We start from the raw sequence: 15624 nt of genomic DNA, 5'->3' as shown, positions 1-15624 counted from the left end.
CTTTATTTTCATTCTTTTCTCAATTAAAATCCACCTTAAAAAAGAGAGAAAAAGTAGTCTACTTGCCCATCACTGAATATATTACCCTGTTGAACGCTCTTTGACGAGTATGGTTGCAAGCTTCCAATAATTATTGCTTTAAAAGGATTCTAGGGCCGCCTTTATTATCGATCATTTGTTCTTGCCGGTTGCCCCTGATACAACACACTGACGAAAAGCCAGCTTTACAACTGATCACGTTTTACACTAATCAGCAAATGTAAGTTGGGAAAATATGTATCCTCTTTAATGTAAATGGATATACAACTCTTACCGCGAAGCATTCTCGGGTTCCCTCGGCTAACATTGACCTTATTGGAGATTAAACACAGAGATTTAACTTGTAGCTGATGGAGTCATAGGCTCCAATATCGCAGATTTTCATCAGCCTTTTAAACCAAATAACCCAGCAAACAACATCATTTCTTTCTTGTATGTCATCTCCTGGAACATAAAATACCTCTGGCCTAATTTTAAACAAAATGCACCCTTTGTGAGTTTCTTTCGCCCCCTGGAGCGCTAGTATTTATTTACTCATTCTCGTAGACAGGGAGGGCTAACTTAAAACCACGCTCGACTGATTTAGCGACTACTATGGCCTACTAAAACTATCTTTTTAGTGTTCAATATAGTTGGAGTCAACTTATTTACGAGAAAGGCATGCTTTGAATCGCTGCTTCTCTTAAAGCTTACCACGGTATTCGCCCACGTAAAGCAATTTTGAATAATCAATAAAAATTTTAATTCTTCTTGTAGGGTCACCAAGAAAATGAAACATCGCTACTAAAAGTTTCTTCTTTGTCATTTGTTTTCTTCGTCAGACTCACGTTGACCAATTAGAAATGGGTCTCTTTTCAAATAGTGAAATATCCGATGTGAATGAAATGGGTGCCAGGAGCGGTTAACAAAATTCGACATTTTTCGAGACTGAACGAGTCTTTCGGGCGTCAAATTTCTCTGTAGTCATCAACTTTACAGCTAAAGACTTACTTAAAACCTTCATTTATTGAAAGAATACTGATTTGTTCATGCAGCACATACGCTACGCTATTTTGTATTTATTGTGTTTTCGATTTGACCTTTCCATATAAGCCCGATGGTTTCTTGAGGTCCCTCGCTATATCTTTAAGACTACTTTTGTCTCAGGTTAATGTGTTTTCAGATGGTAAATAAATAACAAGAAGTCGAATGAAAATGACTCAGAGGCCGCTTTGCGAAAGAATCGAGCTACCAACGAGAAATGAGTGAAATTTGACTAACATTTGGCGACACTCTTGTTCTTTGAAGTTACGTAACCCTGAATTTTCCAGACAACTATACTCTGCTCTTCGAAAGAGCTCTGATCAAGGTTACGATTATTGGTCTGGCTATTATTGAAGATAAATCGAGAGAGCCCTCTTGACGTCTGGTTGTGAAACTCACCTTCAGTTCCTTGAGCTTCAGCTTAACCTGCAACACAAACTGATAATCCGCTAGAGCGAAGTGTAAACTTTGTTGATTGTCGATCAACGGAAATTAACATTATAAAAGACACAGAACTTTCAACCACCCAATGGGGAGGGGCGGGGGATAGCGGCGAATATCATCAGTTTTCAACGTGCGATTGCCACTATAGCAATCATCGTACCGTTTTGAAAATATCTGTTAATTATATTTAAAAACGCCAACGGAAACGACACCTGAAAATATAACTTTATTTCATTTGTGTAGTACTTCGCATTTATTTCAACCGGTTCAACTTCTTCAGAAGTGGCGATCTTCCCATGAATTAAATTGGTAGGAGTGGCGTTCAAGTTAAGAAGTAAAATGAAACATTCGCCGTCGTGTTCTCGCATTCTTAGCAAAACCTTGAATTTGACCATTTAACGTTTTTGTTTTGTACAGGACGACAAACGGAAACGATACGAAAACGTAAAACGCACGTTCGAGGGATTGTTTAGGCTCATTAAACCTATTGTTTGAAAGTGAATATATGAAAATTCATACATTTGAACTGCGGAAGAAAGAATGAATAAGTCAGCTATAATCGCAGTTACATTATGAACTTAAGCAGCTCCGAAAACTGTTAGACCTGTCAGAACGCTTGAAAATAAGAGTTGTAAATGAAAGGAGTGACTTTATAATTATAAATCCACAACCCTAAGTGAATACGAAGTACCTCGTTGCGTAAAAGAGGCCCTTCTATAAAACCGTTAAGGCCCAATATCTTTTCTTTCCCTTTGGAACGATTCAGTGTAAACGCCGCTGTTTAAACGTTTCAGTGAGTAGGGAGCTAATTGGCTATACTACGTCCCTTGTTTGATATTTCAAACGAGAGACTGTAAGATAAGAATAAACAAGATGCCTGCTATACTGGCATTACGCGTAATGCTGGGGCTGATTCATTTATTCCAACTGTATGTTTCGCAAATTTATAAAACAATCCTTGCTAATGGAATAGTTTGAGTCACGAAGATCGCGTTACGTTGTTTCCCTTGTGTTACGCTACTCAGGGTTTCAAGGGAAATTGCGGGAATTCCATTGCGATAACGTGAGCTTTTCAATGACCTTTTTCTGTCTGCAATCGTGGTCTAAGACTGTCAAACAAAGCATGATTCCCTCGCCAGGAACTCACCAATTTCCACCGTTTTAGATGTCGAGTGCTTCTTAGAAGTTATTCTTTCGATTTACCGCTTCAAAATGGTGAAATTTCCGTTTGAAAACGGCACACTTGAGTCCAGAACATGTTAACAATATGGCGACACAAGTTTAATCCAGTGTTAATTAAATGATGCTTTGACGTCACACAGGTAGGGGCGAGTGGGTCCCCTCCCTCGCAATATAAGCGACAAGAATGGATTTTGATTGGCCTGCTTTTGTTGAAGACAATCAGGACAATACATCCCGAGTAGGAGAGGGGAGAGTTTAATGAATAAATTAATGTACCGATTTGTGTATACGACGAAGAAAAAAAAAAAAAAGAAATCCACCCGTTTTTAGACACGGTATGCCCCTTCAGGGCATCCCGCGTAAAAAATAAGAATAATTTATATTTCACTCGATGCATTTGACATATTTTGACCTGAATGAAATTTACACTCAATGACTTTTAAAAGCAGACCCAGAAAATTTTGTAAATAGATAGTTGCTCATTTGTCTGGAATTCAGTGTTACTGTGTAAAATAATACCTTTCGTAGAATATCGGTGAGACACGGTAAAGCATTACTTTAAAGCAATTTATTTCCTGTCAACTGTGCGAATTGTTATTTGTCATTTGCATGGACCTCTACAAATGGAACATTTCTGAATCCGCCTTTATAACTTTTAACAGGGTGTATGACCGGTGAGGGTAAAAGGAGGAATGAGTTTGCGGAATGGAATGTGGAATGACGTGCGGAATGGCATAATTATGCAAAATACGAGTTGCGGAATGACATAATTATGCGAGATACGATTTATGCATAATGACTCACAGAAATACATTAAACTGAAAAAGCGCCCCTTTTTTGGGCGCCAATTTGCCCCTCTTTGTAACCATTCAACCGAGGAATGCATCACAAAAACCGATGGTATCTTCGAATTCAAACATTTTTCCTTCGATTCTCATCGCATAGCCGTTGATGCAACATAGCAGCTCGTGGATTTTTATCGTTCGCGAGTGAACACAAGATTTGTAATACATTTGCATTAAAGAGGCTTGTTTATTTACGTAACCTGGTTTCCATTCCACACGAGTCGTCCGCCATTACGGGAGATGTATACAACTCAATCGAAGGCTGGTTAAACTTGACATGTTTCAAGCTTTCACAGCGTCTCGCAGGAAAAAGACGTGAGTAAAGAACCGCCTCTGTTTATTTTTGAAACGATTTATGTCACTTGTCGAGGATTTATCTGGTTATGACGAATGTGTTGTGGTTTGGTCATGCTCATTTCCGTTGTTTTACGTTTTATATTAATCAATTTATCATACACAGCCAAACACACACACACACACACACACACACACACACACAAGATAAATAAATAAAAAAAAAATAATTAAAAACGAAAATAAAAATTTAACTGCAATCTATACCGCAGAACTCTTTCCCCGTATTTTGACGTGTAGATTTCGGTTTTTTATTTTCGAAGGAAGGATCTTGATGAAACAAATAAAATTTTCAACTCCAACATTTTATTAGAAACAATATCTAAGCAATTCGGGAAAGATTTCCGCACAGCCCCATACATTATTTATCCATGCACAACTGTCACACTAACCCACTTCCAAAAACGACGAGCGTGAAAACAGAGTGTGTGCCAAATGTATAGATAATTATGCATGGGGCTGGGCAGATATCTTGACGCAACTCGTACTAAAAATACTGTAAGAGACTAATGTCACTTGAAGCCTACTTTCTTGTATTGTACTGGCTATCCCTTACCATAAAATCTCGGTTTTAGAGAGGAAACATGAAATTCAGTCCACTTTGGAGAAGAGAGGGGTAGGGGGAGGGGAACTGCAATAACTGTTGTAACGTGTTGAAATAACACCCATGCCCATTTTTAACCATGAATAGTGCATGTCCCTCTGACTTATCAGTGATGGAATCACCTTCAGCGTGTATACTTTACAGTTAGAAGAACTTGCAAATAAATCATACTGATAACATCCCAAAATATTCCTAAGATGGAGAAAGCTTCTTCACCAATGTAACAACTATCATCCATCACAATGGCTGAACAATCCAGTCACATTGTATTTTGTTTTCAAAGTATAAAACATGTTACCCCAAACATTGTTTATTCTGATCTTTGAAGTGGGTATCTAAGTAGGTGTTTCAACATTATGCTAGCTTATAGTTAGGGCAAAGCCTTAAAGAATATGTTAGTATTATACACTGGTTTTTCGGCTTTTTTTTTCTCTTCTTCTTTTAAAGACCATTTTGTCTGATACTTGAACTCTCTCAGACAAATAAAAACTAAAATTGATCAGTTTTTAGAATTTGCTTTTAAATTTTGGCCTAATTAAATGATAATGCATCTTAGTTGTATACTGGCAAGGTTCCACATTAAATCATTTTTTGTTTTGACATTTTACAAACTGTAAGCAAGAACATTACAACATCACTTTGAAAACGATAAGTTTGTTGAGTTGTTTTCAAATTACATTAAAGAACTAATTATGTAATGAACGTGACGGAAACAAATAGGGGAGTGTGTTGCGATATTTCAGCTATATTGTGTGACAGTGATTGTGTTATGTGACTTCCGTTTCCGGTATTTTGATGAGACAATAGAATCGAGTTACTTGTATCATATCAATTATCGCTAGGGGTATGTCGCGCGTGGGTACGTAAAGTAAGTAAGTAAGTGAACTTTATTTAGACAGGGTGGCCCAATCAGCTACGGGGCTGTTATCCTGAGGGGCCCTGTATACACCTAAAAAATTTATTATTATGGTATGAGAAAAAAATTACAATATATATGACTCAAACACTTTTGGGTTAAAATATCATAGGATAGAAAAAATAAATAAAGACATTTGCACACTAAGAAAAAAATCTATGTAAAATCGTGTTTCATCATAAGTCGCTTAAAAGCCTCCAAGGACGCTGCCCGTTTGTATGTTTCAGGTAACGAATTAAATAAAATCGCTCCGGAGTATCTAAAAGTTCTCTTCCCGAGGCTAAGTTTGGGTCTTGAAGGATGAATGTCTTCACGCCGACGTGTATTGTAACTATGGAAACTGTGGTTTCTGTTAAAATAATCAGAAAGATACTGGGGCACTAAATCATTAAGACATTTGAAGACTAAGATAGATTTGTTCCTTTTCCTGGTAGTTTCTAAGTTAGGCCATCCTAGTGTCTTGAGAGCTTAGCTGGTGCTATCTCGTCTGACAATTATACGTGCAGCTCGATTTTGTAGGCGCTGTAATCTACTCTTGCACTCAACAGACAATTCACCCCAGGCCGTGTCGGTGTAGCACAGGACTGGTAACACGAGACAGTTGTATACGCATTTCGCTGCCGTAAGCGTTAAACATGATCGGATGCGGCCGAGTAGACCCAAGCGCTTGTTAACCTTGGTAAACACTTTACTAACATGCTCTTTCCATGAGAGGCATTCGTCAAGGGTGACCCCTAGGTAGCAAAAATTTCTCACCCTTTCGATGTCACTGCCATGAAGCTGGGTCTTAAAAGAGGCATTTGCAAGTTTCTGTTTAGTACCAAAGAGCATACATTTGGTCTTCGTGAGCTTTAGAGCAAGTTTGCGGTTTTTCATCCATTGTTCAACTCTTTGGAGGTCTTCTTGTATTACTGTCATGATGCAGTCTGACTCCGAGCCAGTGGTATATATGACGGTATCATCTGCATCCATGCTGATATTGGATCGCAGTAAGCACTGTGGGAGGTCGTTGATATAAAGCACATAGAGTAAGGGGCCTAATAGTGAACCCTGAGGTACACCATAATCCAAGGGAAGGCTAGATGATAGTTCTTTCCCAAATTTTACTCTCTGTGAGCGGGTGCAGAGATAATCCAGGAACCAGTTATAGCTTGGGCCTCGAACTCCATAGTGTTCTAATTTATGGAGAAGGCACTTGTGATCGACGAGGTCGAAGGCCTTTTTTAGGTCAATAAATACAGCCCCTGTCATTTCCTGTTTGTCCATGCGTTCCAGAGTGAAGTCTGTAAGATAAGAACAGCAGATTGTGTAGAATGTTGTTTTCTGAAGCCTGATTGATGTTCTGATAGGACATTGTTTGTAGTTAGGAAGGAGACAAGTTGTACTTGAACCGCACGTTCCATTATCTTTGAGACAAGTGGAAAGTAGTTATATAGCACACCTTAGGGCGCGACTTTACCGCGCATCCAAAAGGTGTGCTCCCAACCCCAACAAAACCCAACCTAAAAAATTCACCAAAAAGTAACCCAAACTCAAACCCAACAAAAATAATTCAGTTAAAAGTGTAAAAAATATATGAAAAAAGTAACTTTGGCGCACAAGCTTTTGCGCATGCGCAGAAAATGATATCAAAAGTTACCTTTGCGCATGCGCAAAAGTCTGTGTGGAAATTTTAATACCCGTAGGGGATAGTCTCAATTCCTGATTCAGTCTTTGCGACCACCCTTTTATCGTAACACATTGTAAAGTCTTTTTCCTGATACCTGTTTTTTACCTCCTTTGTCTTATTATCTCGGGTTATCATTTGTTCGTTGACTGTTGTTATTCGTTTTTTCTGACCCTCAATTAGCTGCCTCATTGTCTGCTGGTTAATATATTGAGGGATTAACCCATTAAAAAATATTCTTATGACCAACATCCGGTTGTGAGGAATTTGCATACATGTTCATTGAGGTGAAACGTGCAGTCACGCTAACCACAACCGCTCATGTAAAAATATCCTGTGATGTAAACGAATTATTTTTCCTGTTTTCACCAAACACACATGCGTACTAAAATTTAACATGAGTGTTACCGGTATGAAATACCACATGTGAAAGCTTTTTTAAACTGTTACATATATATAGACTGTTTGGTTGTGATATAAATTGGTTGTGTATGCTCAGTAGTTAACCGTTGGAAAAAGCAGGGGCCTTTGGTTACCGAACTGTATACACAACCCCTATAGAATGGTGAAAAACCCCTGCCGTCATTCTATAGGTTGACTAAATAATAAAAGAATAAAACTGTCGCCCTAAGATCGGTGGCAAGCTGTTGGGTAGAGCTTAGTTGGGTTAATCCCTTCAGAAGTGCCGGTTCAGCCCACACCGTAGGGCGACAAATACAAAATATGGCTTCAATCAAGGAGTCTGATAGTGCTCAAAAGAGCGGTGTGGTGGAGGGCAAAGCCTTGTAAAGTGGGCAAAATAAAATAAATAAAAAAAAACCAAAAAAAACCTCTCATGAGGGACAGGGTGGGAAAAATTAAAAAAGAGTAAAGTCCCTCATGAGAGGTCTGGTGGCCACCAGTTTTGGTTTTTTATTACATCTCGTGATGATAGCTAATTTGAAGATTAATTAAATTAGCTGTTTTTTCTATTCACGGTCATGAATAGAAAGTCTGTTCAAAATATCTCACAACGCTTTCACGCAAAGATCATATCGTATTTTTTCTCAAACTTGTCAACAATCGGCGAATTGTCGAGAATAAAATCGTCATTTTGTTGAAGTTTTGACAACAGTTCTGACTCGTTGAATTGACCAGATCTGAGAATGTCTTTTATCTGAATCAACAGATGGCCATACGTTTGAAAAGCATACTGAACTTGGTGCAGTCTGATATCGACGTTCTTGTGTTTCATGTACGCTTGAATAAGCACACTCGCAGACGCGATGGCAATCAAACTGGCGCCTGCAGTCGCTATCGAGCTGGCCAGACCGCCTGTGGCAAATACTATGCTTGAGATATTGCCTACCAACTGCCACGCTTTCAATCGTTTGTAAGCAGCCTTGTACATCCACATCTTTTTGTGGTATGTTTTGTAATACGATTTTAGTTCGGCAATCTGTGATTCGGTCAACTCTTCAGATATGTGGTTGAAATTGATGACCGATTTTTTTGTTTTTACCATCTTTATCATTTACTCAAGATAAGATCCATTTCTTTTTTCCTCAAGCAAAATCCTATGAAACTCTAAACTGTCGACGTCAATAAACTTATCAACCAAACCGATTTTATTGACAAAGCCGTCATAGTCGATTTCGAATTGGCTACTTTGAAAATTAATCGGTCGGCTTAATGTTTGATTGATGTGAGCATTATAATTGCTTAGCGCCATCTTGTACAGACGTTGGGTGGCATCATAACATATCCAAATGCACAACTGTTTATTTTTGAAATCGCTTGTGAAACTGACTGATTGAATCGGTTGTTTCAAACCTTTGACTCTCCCAAAATCTGTCCTGAATTGATCAGCTGTTATTTCATATCTTGGGTACAACTTTTGTGGAATTGGTGATGTGTGGGACCAAGAGATTCTGCAGGTTTTGGTCTCATCATGTTTGAAAGACATGAAAAACGTGAAACTGTTTGTCTGATTGAATGTTTTTGATGTAAGAATATGTGTATTTGTACTTAATTTCAAACCATTGTTAACGTCATAGTCGTTGATGAAACGATCCGTCTGAAGGATAAGATTGGGCTCTATTTTGTTTATTACAACACCAGTGACACCCTTGACGAGACCAAAGCGTGATGTTTCTAATAAATCATAGAATTCAGGAAATATACTTCTGTATGCGTGATGTTTTGTGAAATATGACACGGAATCCAAACTTAACTTATTGACAGCGTCTCCATCATCGATCGGGTCGGAAAGATGTATTATTCTTTTATTATTCATGTCTAGTTCAGTCTGCATTTTCATGTCTCCATTTTCGTATTTGAACATAACATTATCCAACCCATCGTAAATATCTGGATACACACTATCCGACCAATCTTTTACACCGTAAACAACCAGATGGCACTGCACCGGTGTCGCTGTAGCTGTTCCGTGCATCGTCAAATAGATGTAATCTGGAGTTTGTTTGCTGTTGTTATTGAATTGAACCAATAGCTTGCTATAATCAGTAAAATCACGCTGTGTTGATTTGTGGATATACGCAGAAGATGCAGTACATGATAATTGAATATTGGTCATTTCTGGTGGGTAGAATTCAAACACAAATGTGTATGTTCCTATAGCGAGAGAATAAAGATTAAAACCTATCCTTGATCGATAATTATTTGTGCCTGCATCCTTTGTCAAATCTATGCTGTAAGCCTTTTTATTTTGATGTGGGGAGCCATTGAAATCAACAATACCATTCACCGTGATATTGTACTCCGAACTGCTCTCGTCACTATCTATAAGATATTTGAATTCATTTGTTTTATGACTGCTTATTAAATGTGATTGAGCCATGTAATCCTTATATTGTTGGGTTAAATTGGCATTGGAATCATTTATCTCTTTGACAACAAAACCAACATTAGCAGATTTATCTGATTCATTAGCTTTTGGTGTTTTGATATTTTGAATATATTGGTTATTCATATCAAGGTTTCCAGTCATTGCAACACTTCCATCTTTTTTCAAATATACACTCAAATCACTTCCAACAGATGGTATTTTAGCTATTTCATTATCAACATATGCTTTAGTGGAAGCATCATTATTATCAACAGGTTGAGCCATATCTTTGATTCTATGATTGTCCATATTGAGGTCACTGTTGGATACTTTTTGTAAATATTTTGTATCACAAAAACCTAAATTGACAACATCAGATGAATTTTGAATATTATACCCAAGGTTGGTAATCTGTTGATTACCCATATTCAAATCACCGGTCATTGTAACACTGCCATCTTTTTTCACATACGCAGACAGATTGGGTGATGGTATTTTTTTAATCTCATCATCCACATACTTTTTATTCGCCGCTTGATCGTTATTATTGGGTTTTACCACATTAAGATCGAAAAATGTTTTCCGTCCGGTAATATGTTGTTCTGTTGATGTGACCATTATTTCGCTTTTAGCTCGTCCACCATAGCCGTCAAAGTTTTGCAAATCCGGTACATGAAGGTGAATATTGTCATAAGACTGATGTTCAGTCATTAATCTGACACTATTGAAGCTACCAGCACCGTCTGGTATGTCCTGCAGATAGACGCTGTTTGTATGAACGCTACCCGTGTTGCTGTAAATTACTGCTTTATCAGCTTGCACATTTCCGGGGGAATTATCTAACGATTGTATTTGACTATTTGTGACTGCATCATTAGGATTGGATCCTTGTTTGACATTTACGAGTTTTTTGTTCTGCATATCATAATTGTTGTCACCATCTAACTTAAAACCGATTCCTGGTAAACCTCTGTCACCTTTCTGAGCTGAGAAAGAGTTATGATTTAATACTCCGTTGTAGAAGCTCATTTTATTTTATTAAATATTCAGATTATTTTAGTAAAATTTTTTGCATTGAATTTTCGTGGTTTGTCTGAATACAAAAAAGTAAACGGTTCATTTGTTGCCGCTTCGTATTTTTCTTTGTCAATTCCCAAATCCTTGCATATTAAATTTTTTTCTCTTGTGTTTGGAAATTCAAAAATGCAGTAATGGGAGCAATTTAATCTTAAGGTTTTATCTGTATTGTAAAAAGACTGAGACAGATAGATACAGCTGCAATTTTTATTTCGAGAGTTTGTAAAATAATTACGTATCTCTTGGTCATTTTTGGTTCCTGTGTTGAGGTAATCATCGAAAATGACCAACTTTTGATTTTCATCATTCATTTCTGACAAAGGAATTATCTCATCGTTGCTAGCTTCAATGATATCATAACCGCGTTTTCTTGAAATAGGATCAAACGTCTGTAACAACTTTTGATACTTATCCTGTTGCAAGTTTCTTGCATAAAGATAGATCTTATCATAAAACAAAAGGGGTTTCAATATCATATGAAGCAACAGATTTGTTTTACCACACCCGCTCGGAGCGCAGATCAACATTCTGAAGCATCTATCAGGCATGAAAGGATACAATTGTTTAAAATTTCTATCTTTATCACCTTCAATGTCGTAGTTTGGTATTTCCATTTTATTTTTACGCAACAGAATTTTTTCTTTATAATTTTTATAGCGACTCGCTATACGACACGCTATACGACACGCAATACGACACGCTATACGTGCTTTTTTATATTTAATTTTCCATTTTTTCAAAAAATTTGTTGTATATTAATAAAATGAGTTTAATGAAATGTGAAAAACTGGATATCATACCCATTAGGGAAATGATTAAAAAACGTAAAGAACTGGATGAAAAACGTAAAGAATATATGGAAATGATTGAAAAAGGTAAAGAATATAAAGAACTGGTTGAAAAACATAAAGAATGGGCCGAAAAGATTAAAGAATGGGTTGAACAACGTAAAGAACTGAATGAAAAAATTAAAGAATATTACAACAACTCGCCATGCAACTCGCCATGCGACTTGCTTTTATATTCAATATTCCAAAAAAATTAAAAAATATTACAACAACTCGCTATGCGACTCGCTATGCGACTCGCTATGCGACTCGCTATGCGAGCTTTTTTATATTTAATTTTCCATTTTTTACAAAAATTTGTTGTGTAAAAATAAAATGAGTCTCCTCAAGTGGAAAGAGATGGCTGAAAAAAGATCGAAAATCGGTCAAGATATCAATACTATCAGGGAAACGCTGAAACAAAAGAAAATAACCGATACAATGAGTGATGTTGAAGCAGAGAAGCTTTTTAAACCGATTACATCCGGTTTGAAGGAGTTGACGCAACCTCAACCTATGAAAAGACGGTTGCTAAGAAAAAAAGCAGAGGTTCCAGATTATGGCATCAATATTGAAGATGAAGGAATACCAGATTACGGTCTTGAAGATTTGTTTGATGAAGGGGTTCAACCACAAAATACAAAACAGCTTGTTCCAAAACCACCCTCTTATGATGAGGTTCTCAAAGATTTGGAAACAGGAAAAAAGAAAATATCTATCAATCCGGAGTATATGCCGCAACTTGAAGACCCCCCAGAATATGAAGAAGATGAAGTTCCAGATTATGGGATTTTTGAAGAAGATAGAATAAATGAAACTTTAGATGAACTTGGAATATCAAACTATGATGACATTGAAGCACAACTCAATAGGGAAGACATTTCAGAAAAAACGAGACATTCTTTTTTATCAAAAAAAATCGAAGATGCTGACAAGAAAAGAAAACAGCTTCCAGGTTACAAGACAAATATCACAAAGCAGTTAAACAAAGGTTTGATAAGCCAAGCTGAAGCACAGTTTAGAAAAAAGGTTATCGACGACACTCGAAAAGTTCTCAACGATTACATCAACTATCATAAAAATAAGCTAAAGAGTATCAAAGGTTCAGGTATCAAAACGAAGCGCGGTGGAAAAACAAACGCTTTTTTTATCAACCCGGTTGATGCACTCAAAAAGTTAGAGTTAATCGTTGGGTCGATAAGTGCGGGTAACAATAGCATTCAGCTCAGAAACACAGGTGTCGCTATTCTTGATATTTTATTAAAAAATCACATTATCAACAAACCTCAATACAACGAAATTTACAAAAACTTTTTTATGTGAATAAATAAAAAATGCAACGACAATTGGTGTTATCTTCTCATAGCGTAAAAAAACAAGGAAAAAATAAACCTAGCGATTTTACAATCAAATACAACGAACCGATAAAACTTGATCCAAACAACCAATATGAACTCGGTTTGGATAGAATAATATCGATGTCTTTTACATGGTTCAACATTACAGCAGAGTTGAACAACCAAAAAATAAAATACTCTTCCGATAGCGGGAGTACTTGGAAAGAAATTACCTTCCCACCCGGCACATGGAACTATGTTGATTTTAACGATCACATTAAGGAAGAGACAAGAACAGGAACCTCAAGCAACCCTTCATATCCAATTACCTTGGAATTTGATAATACAACATATAAAACGATAATAACACTAGCAGCAAACTATCAACTTGACCTGAGAGCATCAAATTTTAACGATCTAATCGGTTTTAACAAACGAATTTTAACCAACACCGAAAATATCGGTGACTACACCCCAAATCTGAGTCAAGATACAGAGATTTTGAACATCCATTGCGATCTTATTTCAGAGAGCCTTGTCGATGGGGATGAGACAGATATCATCTATTCGTTTGGAACAAACGATTTGACACCGTCCTATGCTTTTACAAAAGAACCTTTGAGGGTCCAATTTAATCCTGTAAACAAATATCTCATCAATAACATACGGATATATATCACTGACGGACAAAGACGAATAATAGATTTGAATAATGCCGACACAGCATTTTCTCTTATTTTGAAAGAAAAAATATAAAAGGTTATTATAATAAAATGCAAACATACAATTACAAAAGGATTTTTCATCCGAAACTCGGAAGATTTGTTTTCAAACACAAGGGTTCAGGTTTGATTGTGGATAACATTTTCAAACCAATGAAAAAATTGTTTAGTACCGCAACGAAAGCTGTTTTAAAACCTCTTGCTAAAAAAGCTTTGAAGTCTGGAATAGAAAGTGCCGGTGATAAAATCGGAAAAAAAGCTGTAGATTTTGCAGGAAAAAAAGTTTCAGAAAGAGCAGGTCATCTTATTATGAAAGACCTTCAATCTTTAGGAAAAAAGGTTCAACCAAAACCAAAAGAAGATCACACCGCAATGTTGAACAGATTTATTTCCGGAATTTCAAAAACTCCAAAACCGGAAAAAGAAGATTACAATATTGTTTTGAATAGATTAATTTCCGGAAGCGGAATGAAAAATAGGAGAAAAAATAAAAAATAAAAAGTTTAGAATGTATAAATAAAAAGATGAGTTTCAGAACGAGCGACAAACTTCAACGATACGAAATGGTCAGATTTTCACTTGACAATGTCATTGAACAACCAGGAAACAACAATACTCAGAAAAAAACTGGATACAAATTTACAATTAACGACAGATCGACTCTTTTCGATTATTTCAACGGGTATTTTGAGGTTACCAAGGAGCTACAAAAAAAAGCTGATGGAGCCGGTTATGCAGCGGCTGACCGAATTTCAATGATTAACGGTGCACATTCTCTAATCAAACACATGGTTATCAAATCTGCTGGTAAAATTGTGTACGAGAGTGACAACATTCATAGAATCACAAATGCTAAAAATTTACTTGAGTATAGTGATGATTTTAGCAGATCGGTTGCAAAAAATAGTTTTTGGTATCTTGACACAGATGGAACAACAGCAAATACAAATACAGGTTTTGAAGCAAGGCGGGTTTTGACTCAAGCAAACCAAGACAACGGTGGTGGTGGGGCCAAAAGCATAAATGAAATAATTCCATTGAACAGGTACAGTTTCTTTGAGGAATTGGAAGACAAGATGATTCCTCCAATGCAGCTCACACTCGAACTGACATTGAATGATGATGATGAATTGATTCACAAAGCAGCCGCTGCTGATGATGGTCGGGTGGTTGTCACTAGACTTTATCTTTGGCTTCCAAAAATGGTCCCAAAAGATAGCGCATACGGTGAATACGTAAAAGATTTTTTGAAACCAACAAAATGGGTGTACATGAGAGATCTGTATAACCAGAGTGCGAACACAAGAGCAGTTCAAAACATGTTTCAGATAAGCCCAGCCATCGACAATGTGAAACACGTATTTATTTATCTGCAGAGAACTGATGGTCCAAACAATGAGGAATCGGAGAGAACTCCTTACATTTTCGACACTTTCAAGCTGAATGCTGCAGATGCTAATAGCTCTCTTGCATCATGCCGTTTGGAGTATGGAAACAGCACTTTCTATCCCGAATTGGAGTATGATGCTGATTCAAAAGTCAGAATCTTCAACGATCTGATGTCTTATGCTTTTCGAAAAAATGATCTCAACACTGGAACTCAGTTGAAATTTCATAAATTCACATCTCTTTACGGTCTTGTCTATTTTGATTTGACCTATCAAAAAGAGGCTATCACACGAGACCCAAAACAACTTATTTTGAACTACAGATTAAATACGGCACCGACAGCTAATGTGAGAGCACATGCTATCGTATTTT

At 36.9% G+C, this 15624-nt stretch overlaps 2 protein-coding genes across 3 annotated transcripts in view; both read right to left on the bottom strand.

Moving 5' to 3' along the window:
- LOC146454314 (putative skeletal organic matrix protein 5) overlaps nt 1–15624 on the bottom strand; it is an 82651-nt gene that overhangs the window by 7959 nt on the left and 59068 nt on the right. The window contains exon 1 of one of the 3 annotated variants that reach the window (XM_085095626.1): nt 1462–1481. The exons of the other annotated variants lie outside the window; for them this stretch is intronic. The gene's annotated coding sequence lies outside the window, so the exon portion shown is untranslated. Of the gene's footprint in view, nt 1–1461; nt 1482–15624 lie in introns of those variants that run through there. 3 annotated transcript variants of the gene reach the window in all.
- The window catches only part of LOC146454316 (putative skeletal organic matrix protein 5), a 102713-nt gene that overhangs the window by 50848 nt on the left and 36241 nt on the right, over nt 1–15624 (bottom strand).

This window comes from Pavona decussata, unplaced genomic scaffold, assembly GCF_977016875.1.
Source record: "Pavona decussata unplaced genomic scaffold, jaPavDecu1.1 SCAFFOLD_303, whole genome shotgun sequence".
Classification (NCBI taxonomy): domain Eukaryota; kingdom Metazoa; phylum Cnidaria; class Anthozoa; order Scleractinia; family Agariciidae; genus Pavona; species Pavona decussata.
Note: the sequence above shows the minus strand (reverse complement) of the source record. Positions and strands in the feature narration are given on the sequence as shown.